The following is a 17,319-nucleotide window of genomic DNA, read 5'->3' on the forward strand; positions in this document are numbered from 1 at the left end:
TGGGGAGTTCCCTATGATCACCTGATGGAAGAAGAGAAAAATTGGGCTTGGTTTACAGATGGTTTTGTGCAATATTCAGGTGCCACCCAAAAGTGGACAGATGTAGCCCTATAGTCTCTTTCAGGGAAATCCTTGGAGGACAGTGGTAAAGGGAAATCCTTACAGTAAACAGAACTCTGAGCAGTGCACCTGATTAGATGGAGAAATGGCTAGATGTGTGATTACACACTGATTTGTGAGTTCAGGCCAATGACACAATGGTCAGGGATTTGGAGGGGAAATGATGGGAAAATCTGTGACCAGAAAATATGGGAAAGAAGTATGTGAATGGATTCCTCTGGGTAGGCAAAAAATGTGAAGATATTTGTGTCCTATATGAATGCTCACCAAAGGGTGAGGGCAGCAGAGGATTTTACTAATCAAGGGTACAGAATGACCAATTCTGTGGATACAATTCAGCCTCTTTCCTCAGCCATTCTTCTCATCACCTAATGGGCTCAAGCTCCTGCATTCAAACCCACTGGTTCCCCACAATCCTGAAACAGTTGGTTTGATAGAATGGCAGCCTTTTGAAGCTTTAGTTATGGTGTCAGCTAGGTGACAACACATTGCAGGGCTGAGGGCATCATTCTTCAAGAGTTTTATGTGCTCTGAATCAACATCCAACATTTGGTGCTATTTCTCCCATAGCAAGGATTCATGAGTCCAGCAGTCAAGGGGTAGAAATGGGAGTGGCACCACTATTCCCCCTAGTGACCCACCAGCAAAGTTTGTGCTTTCTGTCCCAGTAACTTTATGCTCTCCTGGCCCAGAAGTTTTATCTTCAATATCTTCAAAGAAAATAATGTTTCCAGCAGAAGATGTAACATTGATTCCATTGAACTGGAAAGTAAGATGGTCACCCAGACGTTTTGGACTCCTAATGCTTCTGCATCAACAGGCAAAAAGGGAGTTGCACACTGGCTGGGGTGAGTGATTTTGACTACCAAAAGGAAATCAGATTACTACTCTACAGTGGAGATAAGGAAGATAACTTCTAGGATACAGGAGATCTGTTTGGACAGTATTACTATGCCTTGTAATTCGGGTCAACTGAAAATTATAATAACTCAGTCCAGACAGTACCACTAATGACCTAGACCCTTTAGGAATGAAGTTTTGGTCACTCTACAAGTTCAAGAGCCACAACCAACTGACGTGCTCTGAGGGCAAAATGAATATAGAATGGGTAATGGGAGGGGCGCCTGGGTGGCGCAGTCGGTTAAGCATCCGACTTCAGCCAGGTCACGATCTTGCGGTCAGTGAGTTCGAGCCCCGCGTCAGGCTCTGGGCTGATGGCTCAGAGCCTGGAGCCTGTTTCCGATTCTCTGTCTCCCTCTCTCTCTGCCCCTCCCCCGTTCATGCTCTGTCTCTCCCTGTCCCAAAAATAAATAAACGTTGAAAAAAAAATTTTTTTTAAATAAAAAAAAAAAAGAATGGGTAATGGGAAAAGGTAGTTATAATTAGCAGCTACAACCATATATTTATTTATATGCAGCTATATATTTATATATATTAAGGAGATATTTTGTTTTCCTCCCTCCTTTATTCCCATATCATGTAATATTGTTAATTCTACATCATAGAGTTTAAGTTATGGGATATGAAGGAGAAGAGTAAACATCACTCAAGGACTTCACCTTCTTTTTGGGGGAAGAAATTAGTGCATTTTTGGTTGTACACAAGATAGTTGTCTCAGGTAGAATTTTTACTCTGTTATTGTCTTATTCGAAGATGAAGTGTGGCTTAAGGAGATGTGTAGGAGTTCCAAGTTGAAAAAGGGTGGACTTATGATGATTAATTTTAATGTCAAGGTGACTGAACCACAAGGTACACAGACATTTGGTCAAACGTTAATCTGGGTGTATCTGTGAGGGTATTTATGGATGAGATTAACATCTGAATCAGTAGACTGGGTAAAGCTGACCTCCCCAATGTGAGTTGACCTCATCCAATGCTGTGGAAGCCTAAATAGAACAAAAGATGGGATATGGGAGAATTCACTCTCTCTGTAGGAATACATTTGAGGTGAGATAGCTGCCTCTGCACTTGAATTGAAATTTATGCCATTAGCTCTACTGGTTCTCAGGCCTTTGGATTCAGACCAGAACTATAATATCAACTTGCCTATGTCTCCAGCTTGCACACAGTAGATTATGGGACTTCTCAGCCTCCATAATCACATGATCCAATGCCTTATAACAAATCTTTCTCTCTGTCTTTATCCGTATTTTATATAGCCCTATACATACATGCTTTTTGTTCAGTTTTTATGAAAAACCCTGACTAATACAAACCCTTTTTCTTTTCTATAAGTCAGAAGGGGAAAGGAAGAAAAAATTCAGAATAAATTAATTAGCTGTTAATGAAATAAGGAGTTGAAAGAACTCTTGATTAATGGTATAGTTTGTTTGAAGGAAGCAAAGTAGTAAGGTTGAGAACCTGAGGTGACAGATGTGGACAGAGAGACAAAGACTGACCAGGTAAGAAAAGAGGTTAATAAACATTAATATTCTGGTTGAGTTTAAAAACCATGGGTTTCAAGTCATGCCAATGTTAATAATTTCATCTACCAGTACATACTTGTCCACTTTAGAAATGGAAAAACTTGTCAGTAGAGTAGATTTAAAGTTCTATAGTTTTCAGGATGTGTGTCTGGAAGAGAAGAGATGAAGACAAAACTGAAGGTTCTAGAGAGAAGGTGGTTATAAGGGCTATGGCTGTTATACCAATAATTGAAAGAAATTGTGCCAAGGATGCTGCTAGGCCGAAAGGAAACAGCAGTAAAGGAACTTGAGTTCTTGGTAAGATAAAGATCAAATATAAGAGAAGTAAGAATGAGGAAGAAAAAGAAAAATATGGATACAAGGTCAGAAATTTAGACATTGGATTATAAATGTGTGGAAGTTTGACAGATGTTCTCGATGCCAAGTTCCCAATGTGCCTATAGAATGGATTGCTGAAGCAGAACATCAGTACTGATCATTGAAATGAAAAGTAATTCTTCCAAAGTGAGAAGAAAGTTTATTGGCTGAGATAAACACAGCCAAATGGGTAGTGGTGGGTAATGAAACAACAGGAAAACTGATTCCAATTTGAAATTTGAGCAAATGACAAATGAGAACTAAAAACAAAACAAAACAAAACAAACAAACAAAAAAGAGGTCTTATTTAAATTAAAAAAAAATTTTAAACGTTTATTCAGTTTTTGAGAGACAGAGAGAGACAGAGCATGAGCTGGAAAGGGGCAGAGAGAGGGAGACACAGAATCTGAAGCAGGCTTCAGGATCTGAGGTGTCAGCACAGAGCCCGACGCAGGGCTGGAGCTCACGAACTGCGAGATCATGACCTGAGCGGAAGTCAGATGCTCAACTGACTTAGCCACCCAGGCGCCCCTAAGTTTTTTTTATTATGACCATTTTTATTTTTGAAGTCATGGGTTATTTTACATTCTCTGAATAATTTTGAACCTATTTATCCTTCTTCATTGTTATTCCATTATATTTAATACTCTGATAATGGATTTAGAAGGTTGGAATGCTACAAAATTGGCCATGATGAAAAATCCTTGTAAAATCAATGTGGAGCCTCATGCTGAGAATCATGAGTGTTCTCCTTCCCTGGCTTGGAATGACTGTATTTCACCATTAGAGCTCCTAACTTCCACTTATGTTTTATTTCTTTTAATCTAGGGAAAAACGATTTTTATGCCTAGATTTATGTTCATTGTTCTATTTTCATTTATTTCTCCTCCTTAATTAGTAAAGCAACAAAATAACTCTTTGAATTTACACTGGTCCTATTGCATGTGACTTACTGAAAGAGATAAATGTGTCACTGAGAGATTTGACTTGTGTTGACATTAGGAAAAGATGAGTACCACGAGGCACTTTAAATACATTAGCTGTGGCTGAATCATATTACTTCCACACTTACACAAATAAACACTTTCTTACTGCTTGGCTGACTGGGTTATCACTTTTGTGTCTTTTGCCCAAAATACAGACATGTAAGCTGATAAATTTTTAATTATGTCTCCTTTAAAATGTGCTTTAATTTGGCTTTGGTAAACAGGAAAAAAAAACCCTCACTAACACTTGCTGAATTGGAAATACCTTTTGAGAGCAATTATTTTTTCACTGTGTTTTATTACATTTGTTCGTTGTTCTTTGTATTCGGTGTGTGTGTGTGTGTGTGTGTGTGTGTGTGTGTGTGTGTGTGTGTTTTCCCTTTGTGAAGATTAGGAGAGAGACATGGCATAAGCCCTGATGATATTCATATATAATGATCAAGTCAATTATGATTTAATTTGGAAGGGCTGAAATTGTCATTTGTCATTCCTAAGTATTGCCATGGTAGTTTTTCAGATGGGGTCAGATCTTCAGAAAATGTAACTCCATTTGCCCAAAGCAACCACATGGGGAATAACAGACAACATTGTCAAACTTTAGGTCTTAAATCATTAGATAGGAATGTCCATGTATATTTTTCAAACTATAATTAATTAACCTTATGATAAATATTAGTCAAGTAATATTGGGTTAAATTATTAATTCCTTGTGTGTTTTTATTGCTTTATGTTAATATAACGGAAAACTAAGCAAACCTATTGAGAAGTAAGCAAACAGCAAACTCTATGCTGTGTCAACAGCTTTATGTACTCTAACTTATTACTTACAAGGCCATGTAAATTAAAGACTGTGAATCACTTTTTAACAGATCAATAACATGGTGATCAAAAAGCTTAGATGTTTACCCAAGGGATACAGGAGTACTGATGCATAGTGGCACTTGTACCTCAATGTTTATAGCAGCACTCTCAACAATAGCCAAATTGTGGAAAGAGCCTAAATGTCCATCAACTGATGAATGGATAAAGAAATTGTGGTTTATATACACAATGGAATACTACGTGGCAATGAGAAAGAATGAAATATGGCCTTTTGTAGCAACGTGGATGGAACTGGAGAGTGTGATGCTAAGTGAAATAAGCCATACAGAGAAAGACAGATACCATATGGTTTCACTCTTATGTGGATCTTGAGAAACTTAACAGAAACCAATTGGGGAGGGGAAGGAAAAAAAAAAAAGAGGTTAGAGTGGGAGAGAGACAAAGCATAAGAGACTGTTAAAAACTGAGAAAAAACTGAGGGTTGATGGGGGGTGGGAGGGAGGGGAGGGTGGGTGATGGGTATTGAGGAGGGCACCTTTTGGGATGAGCACTGGGTGTTGTATGGAAACCAATTTGACAATAAATTTCATATATTGAAAAAAAATAAAGTTAAAATAAAGTTCTAAAAAAAAAGAAAAAAAAAAGCTTAGATGGATGCGACTGGGTGGCTCAGTCAGTTAAGTGACTGACTCTTGATTTCATTGTCTCACGATTCCTTATATCAAGCCCCATGTCGGGCTCTGCGCTGAGAGTGCTGAGCCTGCTTGGAATTCTCTCTCTCTCTCTCTCTCTCTCTCTCTCTCTTTGGTGCTTCCCTGCTCTTTCTCTCTGTCTCTCTCCTTCTCAAAATAAGAATTAAAAAAAAAAAAAAGCTTAGATGACAGGGTAAAAGTTCAAGAACTCTTTTTTTCTAGTGATAAAGGAGCTTAGCTTTTCCACTACATTCTGATACCTTCTGATATTTGGAGTATGTCTAACTCCCAGTACTGTAAGAAATGGCAGGAAGCCAATTCTGAACCTCAGCTATTACACAATAAAGCATATGAAATCAGCTTTCTGGCGTTTGCTTTTCACAACTGCCAAATTCAGTATATTGTATTGTTCTGCTGTCACCGAGGGACATCTTAACGTGCACAAGTTGCATTGTTCAACTTGCCAAACATCTTGAGGATTAAATATGTATCTCTTCTTCTAGTAATATTCTGAATCATTAAAAGAGATCAGCCATAGGTGAATTCTGATTCTTTTTAAAAAATCCATTAGTGTAATAATTGAGCATCCCTTGTTAGAAAATGATGTGGCAAGGATGAATGACCACTTCTCTCTTCAAAACATTATGTTTGAATGTAAAATTAAGCCAGGATTAAAATTCCCCTTAAAAATTTAGGAATGTGGGGTGCCTGGGTGGCTCAGTCAGTTGAGCATCCGACTTCAGCTCAGGTCATGATCTCACACTCAGTGAGTTTGAGCATTGCATCGGGCTCTGTGCTGACAGCTCAGAGCCTGGAGCCTGCTTCCGATTCTGTGTCTCCCCCTCTCCCTGCCCCTCCCATGCTCATGCTCTGTCTCTCTGTCTCAAAAATAAATTTAAAAAAACAAACATTAAAAAAAATTAATTTAGGAATGAGTTTTTCAACAATTTCCAAGCATATTTTTCTCAACATTTCTTTATTAATATTTTCAAACATACAAAGAAGTTGAGAATTTTACTGTGAACCCTCGCATACCCAGCACCACGATTCTACTTCCACTTTCATCATGCTTGAACTTCCCTTTACCTGCTCCTCTCTCTCCACAATGCATCTTATTTTTTGATGAAATTTAAAGAAAATTGGAGACGTTAACATACTTCCTCTTGAATCTTTCATTATGTGCATGATTAACAAGAGTTTGTATTCTATTTTATGTACAATAAAACCAACAAATTTGCTAAGTTTTGACCAACATGTAACTGGATAATGCATGCAGCCTGTATAACCTAAGTTCCTACATAGAGCATGGAATGTTGCTATTAGCTCTGAATGATTATTCATGACCCTACCTAGTAACTTCCTGCCTCCAATCCACTCTATGAAACCACTGTGTCATTTTTCTCCCATATGTTAATTTTGTTCGTTCTAAAGCTTCATAATGGAATCATATAGCCTGCTCTCTTAGGCAAGGCTTCTTTCAAACAGATGTCTTTTGTCCTTTTATGATAATAGCATTTATTTTTTTTTCTTTTTACCCCCACCACTTAGAAAATGTTACATTTATTGCCCTCAATTACTCATATTTAGATTCTCTTCTCTATGGATAAACTCAGAGTACAGTATTTACTTTAACCTTGAGCAGTGCAGAGATGTTGCTCTTGGTTTCTGCAATCTGGAAAATTCTTTGGTGCAATGTTCTTTCATTTTTTCATAATCAAAACTATCCTTTTTCTTCACTCATTTCTAGTCATTGGTGCCACAGTGACATGTTGTTTTGCTTTTCAACCCATCTGCTTTTCTTCACACTTTCCCAGTCTCCGTCTTTAAAGCTCAGATGATCCTTCTTCAGGATTCCTTTAACCTCTTCTGACTCTAAAAGAAAGCACACCTAAGATTAAATAGTAAAAATATATTCATTCTAAATGATATTTGCTTGTTAAATTTTGAAATTTAGAAATAAAAAACACTTTATCTGATAATTCTGATACTTTCAAATAGCTGCTAAAAACATGTTAACAACATCTCTTCTGGTGCAGGCCGGTCGTAGATGCTGTTGGTTTCTATTCAGATCCCCTTTGCTGTGCAGGTGTGTGCATCCCTCAGTGGCTGGCTGGATTGGCTGCTGAGAGTCACAGCTGCACTCAGCCCTGGAGGGTTTCCCAGGACCAATGTGCACAGCCTTACCTGGAAATTCCTGGAAGGTTACAACTTCTCTAGAGCCAATGGCTGACAGGAAAAAAGATTGGCCCTCTTATACCAAATGGAAATAACTCCAAGGTGCCATTCATTGTTGGAACAGAATCAGGCTGAGGCTAGACTTCAGCTGAAACTGCATTTTGTTTAGCTTCTCCTCCTATCCTGTCCGGCTTCCTTCATTTCCTTCCAGGACTCTCCCACTGTTAACTGCTCACTTATAAATGAGTCACAACAAAGGCTTTACTTCCCTGGAAGCCAAACAAAGGTAGCTCCACTACCTTTCTTGTCTCCTTCTCTATTATGAGTCAGCAATTAGTAGGGATGACTTAGTTAACATTCGTACTCTCTTCTGGAACAGGTGTAAAATATTTTTTGTCATAGATAACATTTCACGTAATCAGTATTTTTAAAATTACAAATGTGGGAGCACCTGGTGGCTGAGTAGGTTGAGCATCCAACTCTTGATCTCATGGTTCCTGAGTTTGAGCCCCATGTTGGCCTCTGTGCTGGCAGTGCAGAACCTGCTTAAGATTTTGTCTCTCCCTTTTCTTTTTTTTTTTTTTTTTTAACATTTATTTATTTTTGAGACAGAGGGAGACAGAGCATGAACGGGGGGAGGGCCAGAGAGAGAGGGAGACACAGAATCTGAAACAGGCTCCAGGCTCTGAGCTGTCAGGACAGAGCCTGATGCGGGGCTTGAACTCACGGACTGTGAGATCGTGACCTGAGCTGAAGTCGGATGCTCAACTGACTGAGCCACTCAGGTGCCCCTGTCTCTCCCTTTTCTACCCTCCCCCTCTTGTGCTTTCTCTCTCTCTCAAAATAAATAAATAAAAACTTAAAAAATAAAGTAAAATAAATTTACAAATGTGAGGATGTATATATATATCAGTTATCTGCAATTTAAATTTCCTTTGTTATATTCCTATGTTTTCCTTTAAAATGTTGACGTTTATCTTGTTTTTCTCCTTTGTGATTACACTTGTCACCGTTTTCAGATTTTGTTAATTAGAGAGATTATTTTTAACTTATTGATTGATTGTTTACCCTCTATGCATATTTTGAGTTTATTCTTAAGTTTTGGATTTTATTTCTAACAAGTTTAGTCTAATGTTTACTTTATTTCTTTCTTGTTTATTATTGAAAACACTTAGGCTGTGATTTTACTTTTCTGTAGAGTTTTGCCCTTTCCTATACATTTAATATTATTTTCCCTAATTTTAAGTGTTAACAATTCTCAACTTACAGATTTTGTTGTTGTTGTTTGTTTTTAAAGAGAGAGTTAGGAAACTTTGTTTCTCATATTTTAATTTTGGTAAGTATTGTGCAATTTTTTTTCTTCATTTATTATTTTTCTAATATTTGATCACTTTTTTAGTTGGTCTCAGGGAATTGGAAAGAGTATATATAATATCCACAGTATATATATACACATACATATAACATACACCAGTATAATACACACACAAACACATACTGTGAATTTTTTTAAATGTTTTTTTATTTTTGAGAAAGAGGGGGGAGGGGGAGGGGCAGAGAAACAGCTGTCAGGATAGAGCCCGACGTGAGGCTCGAACCTTTGAACCATGAGATCATGACCTGAGCCAAAGTCAGACACTTAACCAACTAAGCCACCCAGTCACCCCTATATTAGGAAATTTTAACTCCTTTTTTTTGTTGTTTGTTTTCTGTTTATGTGATGTGTCAGAAATCAAGAGTGTGGTGCTGAGGCATTAAAAAATATTATTATGCCAATTTATTTTTATATTTGTTAAATTATTTTTCATATACTATGGAACAGTTACAATTAGCCAGCAGTATTAGGTGTTTCATACACTTCTCTGCCATATACTGCTCTGACCCAAATTCTGTTATGGACATATGTGATACTTTGGGGAAGGATTGTACAACTTTCATATGAATTTTAAAGGGATTCATAACCTGAAATAGTTTAAGAACAACTTTTCTGTATCCTCCTATACTTCTGGCTATTCCAGCCTAAACACTGTGAGGGATTTCTTTTTTTAAAAAAAATTTTTTTTCAAAGTTTATTTATTTTTGGGACAGAGAGAGACAGAGCATGAACGGGGGAGGGACAGAGAGAGAGGGAGACACAGAATTGGAAACAGGCTCCAGGCTCTGAGCCATCAGCCCAGAGCCTGACGCGGGGCTCGAACTCACGGACCGCGAGATCGTGACCTGGCTGAAGTCGGAGGCTTAACCGACTGCGCCACCCAGGCGCCCCAGGGATTTCTTAATGTATGTGTCTAATATTGTTTCTGAAAATCTTTCCTTGTATATTTACTTTTGTTATTGTTGTTTTTGTCTATATATTTCAGTATCATTTGATTATTAAATATTTTATATTGTATCTATTATTAATGTTGAAAGGCCACTTTTATGTCAGAGTTTTCAAAGAAAAGCAATGCTGAACAGAGTGAATCAGACAAGGAAGGCTTTATCCAAGACTTACAAGAGGGAAGAGAGACTGAACTCAAGTCTCTTGAAACAAAGTCAGGAGAGTCTAAGTTCTGGGGTGAGCTAGTGGGAAAGAGTTGTAGAATGTTAGGGGACGAGGGTTGTTGGATGCCATTGGGCCATAAGCTTCCCCTAATTGTCACTTAATTGAGTTAGACTCCTAACCTTCCCACAAAAACTGGAAGATCGTAAGGCATATATGAATGCCTTTCAAAAAGGTGTTGCCCAGGTCCTTGGGGAGACATTGCTGGGTTGTAAAACTAGCAAGAGCCTGGGAAAAGGTTTGTGTCTTAAAGGGGTAGAGAAAGAATTCATAACTGGAAGTCTTCTAAAAATCAATGCTCTAAGAAAAGGGAGGTCAAAGGCCAACAGTCTAAGAGAAGTCTGTCTGAAGTTTAGTCAAACTGAGGGGAACTTAGGGCCCTTTAGTCAGTTCCCTCTGATTCCCCAGGAAACCAGGCTCTGCTAAAAGTCAGAGGCATGTCTTGTGACTTGACTTGGGTGTTATTTTCAATCTGGGAGCAACTGCCTTATCTCTGGCAGAAATCCCGATATATGACATGTGGAGTGCACCCTGCTTTTGGTTTCCAGAGTAGCTTCAGGTTTTTCCCTTGTTTTATGTTTTGTTCCTCCTTCCAAGGGAGTTGGGGGAGCAGAAAGGCTAGCCAATTGTGTTTTCATTTTATTTGGTAGAATGACAATGTTTTAAGTAGTTGTTGGAAACCAACTAGGACAAGCCTCTTATTTCATAAATAAGAAAATTGAAAGCTACAGAATATAAATAGCTTGCCAGAGATTCCAAAAACAGTTAGGAAAGGAGCTAGAACGGTAATTTTTGTCTTCTAGTGCCTTTGATTACATTAGCTTACTTCTATTGCTACTTTTAGTGAACACTCAATATTAGCTCCTCAACGGATTTCTCTCTCATTTTCTCTTCTCTTCCTGAAATGGATTGTGATATTTGATTATTTTTTTACAAATTGAAACACACTGCTGTAACAAAGTCACTGTTATCTAATTTTATCTCTTTGATGTACAGGCATGATTGAAATGCTTGTTTGGCTATGGACGTGTCCTTGTTCTTTCTGTTTAACCAGTAGTTAAGATAAGTTCTAGATGGTTTAGAAAACAGATGGCTTAAAGGGAAGGCTGTATTGTAATATATTGTAATAATTTTAATATACTCTTACTAGTAGCAAAAGTTTTGCATTGTTTGGAAAATGTATTTCAAAGGAGCAGTTTAATAAGGTGCTATTGTTTCTAATAACTTTATATTATATGTACATATTATGTTTCTTCCTTACACAAGATTTAGTAAATTATGCTATTACAAACAGGCTTTTAACAGTATAAAATTATGTATATAATCAATGATGTTAGGTATCATAAAATACAGCAAATAGATTTCCAGAACAAGAAATAATATTTGAAAATATATCTAGACTTTACAGAGTGCCAACAGTTATCATTTATACCTGGAATTCCTTTCAAAAAAACAATTTTGTGTAAATGTTTCTGAGTATACATACATATGTGTGTATATATATATATATATATATATATATATAGCAAATTATTAAGATATCTGTTGATTCCTTACTTGATTGTATAAAAACCAGCAGCTTGGAAAGGATTGCAAGTTCCTTGAATTTCTAGGGCTATAAACTTTTTTTTTCCTGCTTCTCCTGTCTTGCTCTCAATTTATCATAGGCTATGGAATGGCAGTAGGGTATTATTGACAGAGAGATTTTATCAGAGTTTTGATCCCTGAACTCATACATGTTTACATTATCATTACTTTTTGTTACATTTTAACAAGGTAAATATTAACTCCGTTGCAATATTAACTCTAATCCGAAGTGTTACACATGTCTCAGTTTGAAAAAAAAAAACACAAAAAACAATACTGAATGAGCTATTCATTTCCATCTAAGAAAACCCTGCCTGGAATTAGCTCTTAGTGTGGGTATACTCTTAATGTTTAGACAGTATGTTGTAAAAAATTGGATTTTATAGCAGGGGTGGGGAGAGTGCTTCATATCACCAAGAAACTATGGAAGGGATTAAAGTCAAAGGGAATGAAACGTATTTCATATCACAGAAAAATTGAAATTGATTTTTAAACTTTACCTGGATTAGAAGAAGAAATGGAAAGCTTATACTGTGGGGTAAACCACATCAGTAATATTAAATTAAAACTTTTTAGATATTAAAAAAATGTACATGTGTCCCATCTTCTAAATAATTTTAAATGTCATATAAATGGATGTTTTACAAATATGTGCATGTCTTTCTGGAAATATACATATAAATCTTTATATATCTATGTATTTCCCTATTTTCTTTATTTTTTACATGCTGTAAAATGTTCTTAAGGAATTCTGGTGACTCTCTTAATTACAATTAGCTAAGGTTAAATTTTCTTTTACTAACAATCACCATTAGGAATGAGATAAGAGTTAATCTTCACTTAGGTCATTGATGACTTAGACTGATCCAATAGTTTAAATGAAATTAGTTACCTTCTCTTAGAAACTTGTTTTATACTGTAACTTCAGATAGAAATACTGAATTTACATTATAGATTAAAAAAAACCTTAATAAGGACTCTAGCAAAGACTAAAATATGAGTAGCTAATTTTAGTTGTTACATATATGCTGTACAGAAAATCCACTATTTCTATGATTTTTCCCTCATTTTCTCATTAAACCATTGTTCCATATTTAAATAAAGCTATCCAACCTTCTGTGCATAACTAACATCATTTGAAAACATTATACTGATAAAGAAATTTGTGTGTAATAAATTGAGAAATACTCCTGGGGAAATTAAAAAGATGCCAACAATAATATTCACAAATGACAAATTATATTCAATGTATTCCACCCTTTAAATACAGGTGTTTTAACATACACTCACTTTATCTTCAAAGAATAAAATATTCTAAGATTTTAAAATGACTTCTCATTATCATGATACACACAATTCTCTGTTATAAAAATAATAAAATGCTTGTTTCTTCACCCATGAAGGTGGGCTCATCTTAACAGTACTTCATACACACCCCCCAATACAATCACAATAAAATATTTATGAAATGTTTCAAATTGAATTGTCTTTTTTTCACTTGGTAATTCAGAAAAAGAGTGTATCTAGAAAAGTACTTTTTTTTATAATAAATGGGGTATATCATGCTTTTTTGTCTACTAAAATATTCTAATAACTTTCTAATGGTAGGCACAATCTTGCAGCAAAAAGTGAAAGTTTGATGATTTCCACAAATTCCTTTTAAGAAAAGTGCATTAAATGAAAAACCCACTGTTTATTTACTTAAAAAAAACCTTCACAAGCAAAAATAAGGATCGATAAAATAAATTGCAATGTTTATTTTAGCATCTATTATGTTTAGAAGTTAACACCATTTTACACTCATATTAATTGCCTAATAACTTGTTATTTCTATTAGAAAAGCAATGTAATCAAGAAAATTAACATATTGAACTACAAGCACCTATATTCATTTTTCACTGTTAGCTAACCATCAGTCATCAGATAGTTTAATTTGAAATAATTCATTATATATTTAGTTTATATGATTACATTTGTCAGAAAGTATAATTGTTACTGTCCCTCATTATCTTTATGTCTTCTTTAATTCCATATGTCTTATTAACAAATTTTCATTGATTGAACAATATGAAACAATCATACCATATAATAATAATCTCCTCTAGTTACATTCAGTTTTATTCAAATTAATTAGCTAACTAATATTGAATATTTTCTTGCAAGGAAAACAGGAAAAATCTGGACATTTTTTAAAAACTTTTTTATTGAGATATAATTGATTTATATTAGTTTGAGGTGTATGACATAATGATTCAATGGATGTTTGTATTGTGAAATGATTACCACAATAAGTCTAACATCTATTATACACAGCTACAAATTTATTTTCCTTGTGATGAGAATTTTAAGATTTACTTTCCTGACAACTTTCAGATATACAGTATAGCATTATTAACTGCAGTCACCATACTGTACATTACATACCCATGATTTCTTTTTTTTTTTTTCAATTTTTTAAATGTTTACTTATTTTTGAGAGAGAGAGACAGAGTGCGAAAGGGGAAGGGGCAGAGAGAGGGAGAGACTCAGAATCCAAAGCAGGCTCCAGGCTTTGAGCTTCAAGCACAGATCCCAATGCGGGGCTCGAACTCATGAGCCATGAGATCATGACCCAAGCCGAAGTCTGACGCTTAACTGACAGAGCCAACCAGGCACCCCTATTTATTTTGTAACTGGAAGTTTGTACCTTTTGATCACCTTTAGCCATTTTGCCCACCTCCCTCCCCCTGCCTCTGGCAACTACCAATCTCTTCTCTGTATCTGAGTTTGTTGTGTTTTGTTTAATTCTGTGTAGATTTCACCTATCTGTGAGATCATACAGTATTTGACTTTCTCTGTCTGACTTGTTTACTTAGCATAATGCCCTCAAGGTTAATATGTGTTCATGTGTGTTGTTACAAATGGCAGGATTTCCCTCTTTTTTTATGGCTGAACAATATTCTATGTCATACACACACACACACACACACACACACACACACACACACACACGTATATATATACATGCATGCCATATTTTCTTTGTCCATTTATCCATCAAGACACTGAAGTTGTTTGCATATCTTGGATATTGTACATAATGCTGCAATGAACATTTGAGTACAGATATCTTTTCGAGTTAGTGTTTTGGACATACAGTAAAAGCTTAGTTTGTGAGCATAGTTTGTTCCAGAAACATGCTTGTAATCGAAAGCATTTGTGTATGAAAGAGAATTTCCCCATAAGAAATGATGGAAACTCAAATGATTCATTCCATAACCCAAAAATAGTCATAAAAATGATTGCATACTCTAATATAATACAAAATAATAAAGAAAATACTAAATATAAAGAAAAATAAATTAACCTGCACTTAACCTTGGAAAACCTTCATGGCTAGTGTGAGGGAGACAAGAGAGAGGAGGGTTACTGTGTAGTATGACTTTCACTATCACTAACAGAATCACTGCTAGTTGTTGACTCAGTGGACTCTTTTTCTGCATGGGGGCCGTTGTATATGCTTGCACAGATGTTGAGTAAGGTACAGTATTAATAAACTCTTGTCATATGCTATATTTAATATAACTGGCAATAAGGCACCAGAGGAAAGGGTCTATTTCTATAGGCAGCCTGACCTAGAATGAAGCAAAGCATTCCTAGGCTTACTCTTGAATGGAAAAGCAAAGGATTGTCCATAGGTGCTCTAAAGTGACAAAAAATACACTAGTGCCAGTTGTGGGCACCTTCCAGTATTCTGAGAAATCACTCTGATTTCTGCCAAACACCATGGCCTGAGACTGAGCATCCAAGCATGGGAGATGATCACCCACGATCCCGCAGTGAGAGAGAGAGAGAAGAGCCATTGGCTCAGTTGTGGTCATGTGATATTCGGCATCATGTACAACTCATATTGCAAGACATTGCTCGTTTGTCAAGTTAAAATTTGTTAGAAATGTTTGCTCATCTTGCAGAACACTCAGAACAATTTACTCACAATCCAAGGTTTTAGTGTACTTTCATTTTAGATTGTTAGATAGTTTGAACTAAATAGTAAAAAGTTCACCAAATTGAAGGACATTGATATAAGGAAACACAAATCTACTTACTTGCTTACTAAAGTGTCATATTATTTAATATTCAGGTCTAAAATTACTATCAAGAACCATTCTACATATCCTCATTATTTCCACAGATATAACTTTATGTTGATAATTTTTATTTTAAATTTCCCTTGAAATCACTACCTTCCAGGATGGAAGCTGTCCTTCTCTATTCCTATCACTGAAACAAAAAATGAACATAGTCATACTTCAAACAAGATACTTCAAAACTATTATTGACGGCTTTTATTTTTTATTTATTTAAAAAACAATTTAATGTTTATTTTGAGAGAGAGAGAGAGAGAGAGAGAGAGAGAGAGCTGGGAGGGGCAGAGAAAGAAGGAGACACAGAATCCAAAGCAGGCTCCAGGCTCTGAGCTGTCAGCACAGAGCGCGATGCAGGGCTGAACCAAGATCATGACCTGAGCCAAAGTTGGAAACTTAACCGACTGAGCCACCCAGGTGCTCCTCGACTGCTTTTATTAAATAATTCCTTCATTCCCTCTCTACTCTTCCAAATTTATCTTGCTCATTTAAAAAATCAACCCAACTTCTCCCTCACAAGCAATTCCAACTTCCAAAAACCTGCTTTGTCCAAAATTCCCAACATATTATTTTGCAATATTTCTTTCTCACAAGCTATGTTTGAACTTCTTATTTTGAAGGAAAAAATGTGTAGACTCACAGGAGGCTGCAAAGAAATTCACTGAGAAGTCTCATGCACCATTCTCCCATCCATCCATTAACCTCTTACACAATTATAATACGATATAAAAGCCAGGAAATTTATATTGCTGTAATCTATGGAGCTGATTTAGATTTCATCAGTTATATATGCACTCATTTGTGTGTGTGTGTGTGTGTGTGTGTGTGTGTGTGTGTGTGTAGCTCTATTTGATTTTAGCTCATGTTTAGCTCATGTACTACAGTGACCACAATCAAGATACTCACAAGACTCTTTTTTTTATCCCCCTTTAACCACACCCATTCCCTCCACCTCCCCACCATTTCCTGTTACCCATTAACCTGTTATTCATCCCTATACTTATGTTATCTTGCGAATGTTACATAAATGGAATCATTCCACAAGTATCCTTTTGAGTTTGACTTTTACTCAGGGTTCATCCAATTTGTCGCATGCATCAACAGTACATTCCTTTGAATTGTTCAATATATTCCATGGTATGGATATATAGTAATTCATGTAACCATTTATCTCCTGATACTGCTATGAACTAGACTAGATGTCATACTAGCTGCTAGAGTGATTGTACTATTTTTACCTTTCCATTAGTAATATATGAGTGATCCAGTTTCTCCACAACATTGCCCACATTTGGAATTACTATGTTCTATTTTATCCATTCTGATAGTATGTAGTTATATCTTATGATGGTTTTAATTTCGATTTCTCTAATTGCTAATGATGTTGAGCATCTTTAAATGTGCTTATTTTCCATCTGTATATCCTCAGTGAAATGTATGTGCATGGTTTTTTTTTTTGTTTTTTTTTTAATTTTTTTTTTTCAACGT

The sequence above is a fragment of the Herpailurus yagouaroundi genome, unplaced genomic scaffold (genome assembly GCF_014898765.1).
Source record: "Herpailurus yagouaroundi ecotype Mexico unplaced genomic scaffold, PumYag 197, whole genome shotgun sequence".
Taxonomy (NCBI): domain Eukaryota; kingdom Metazoa; phylum Chordata; class Mammalia; order Carnivora; family Felidae; genus Herpailurus; species Herpailurus yagouaroundi.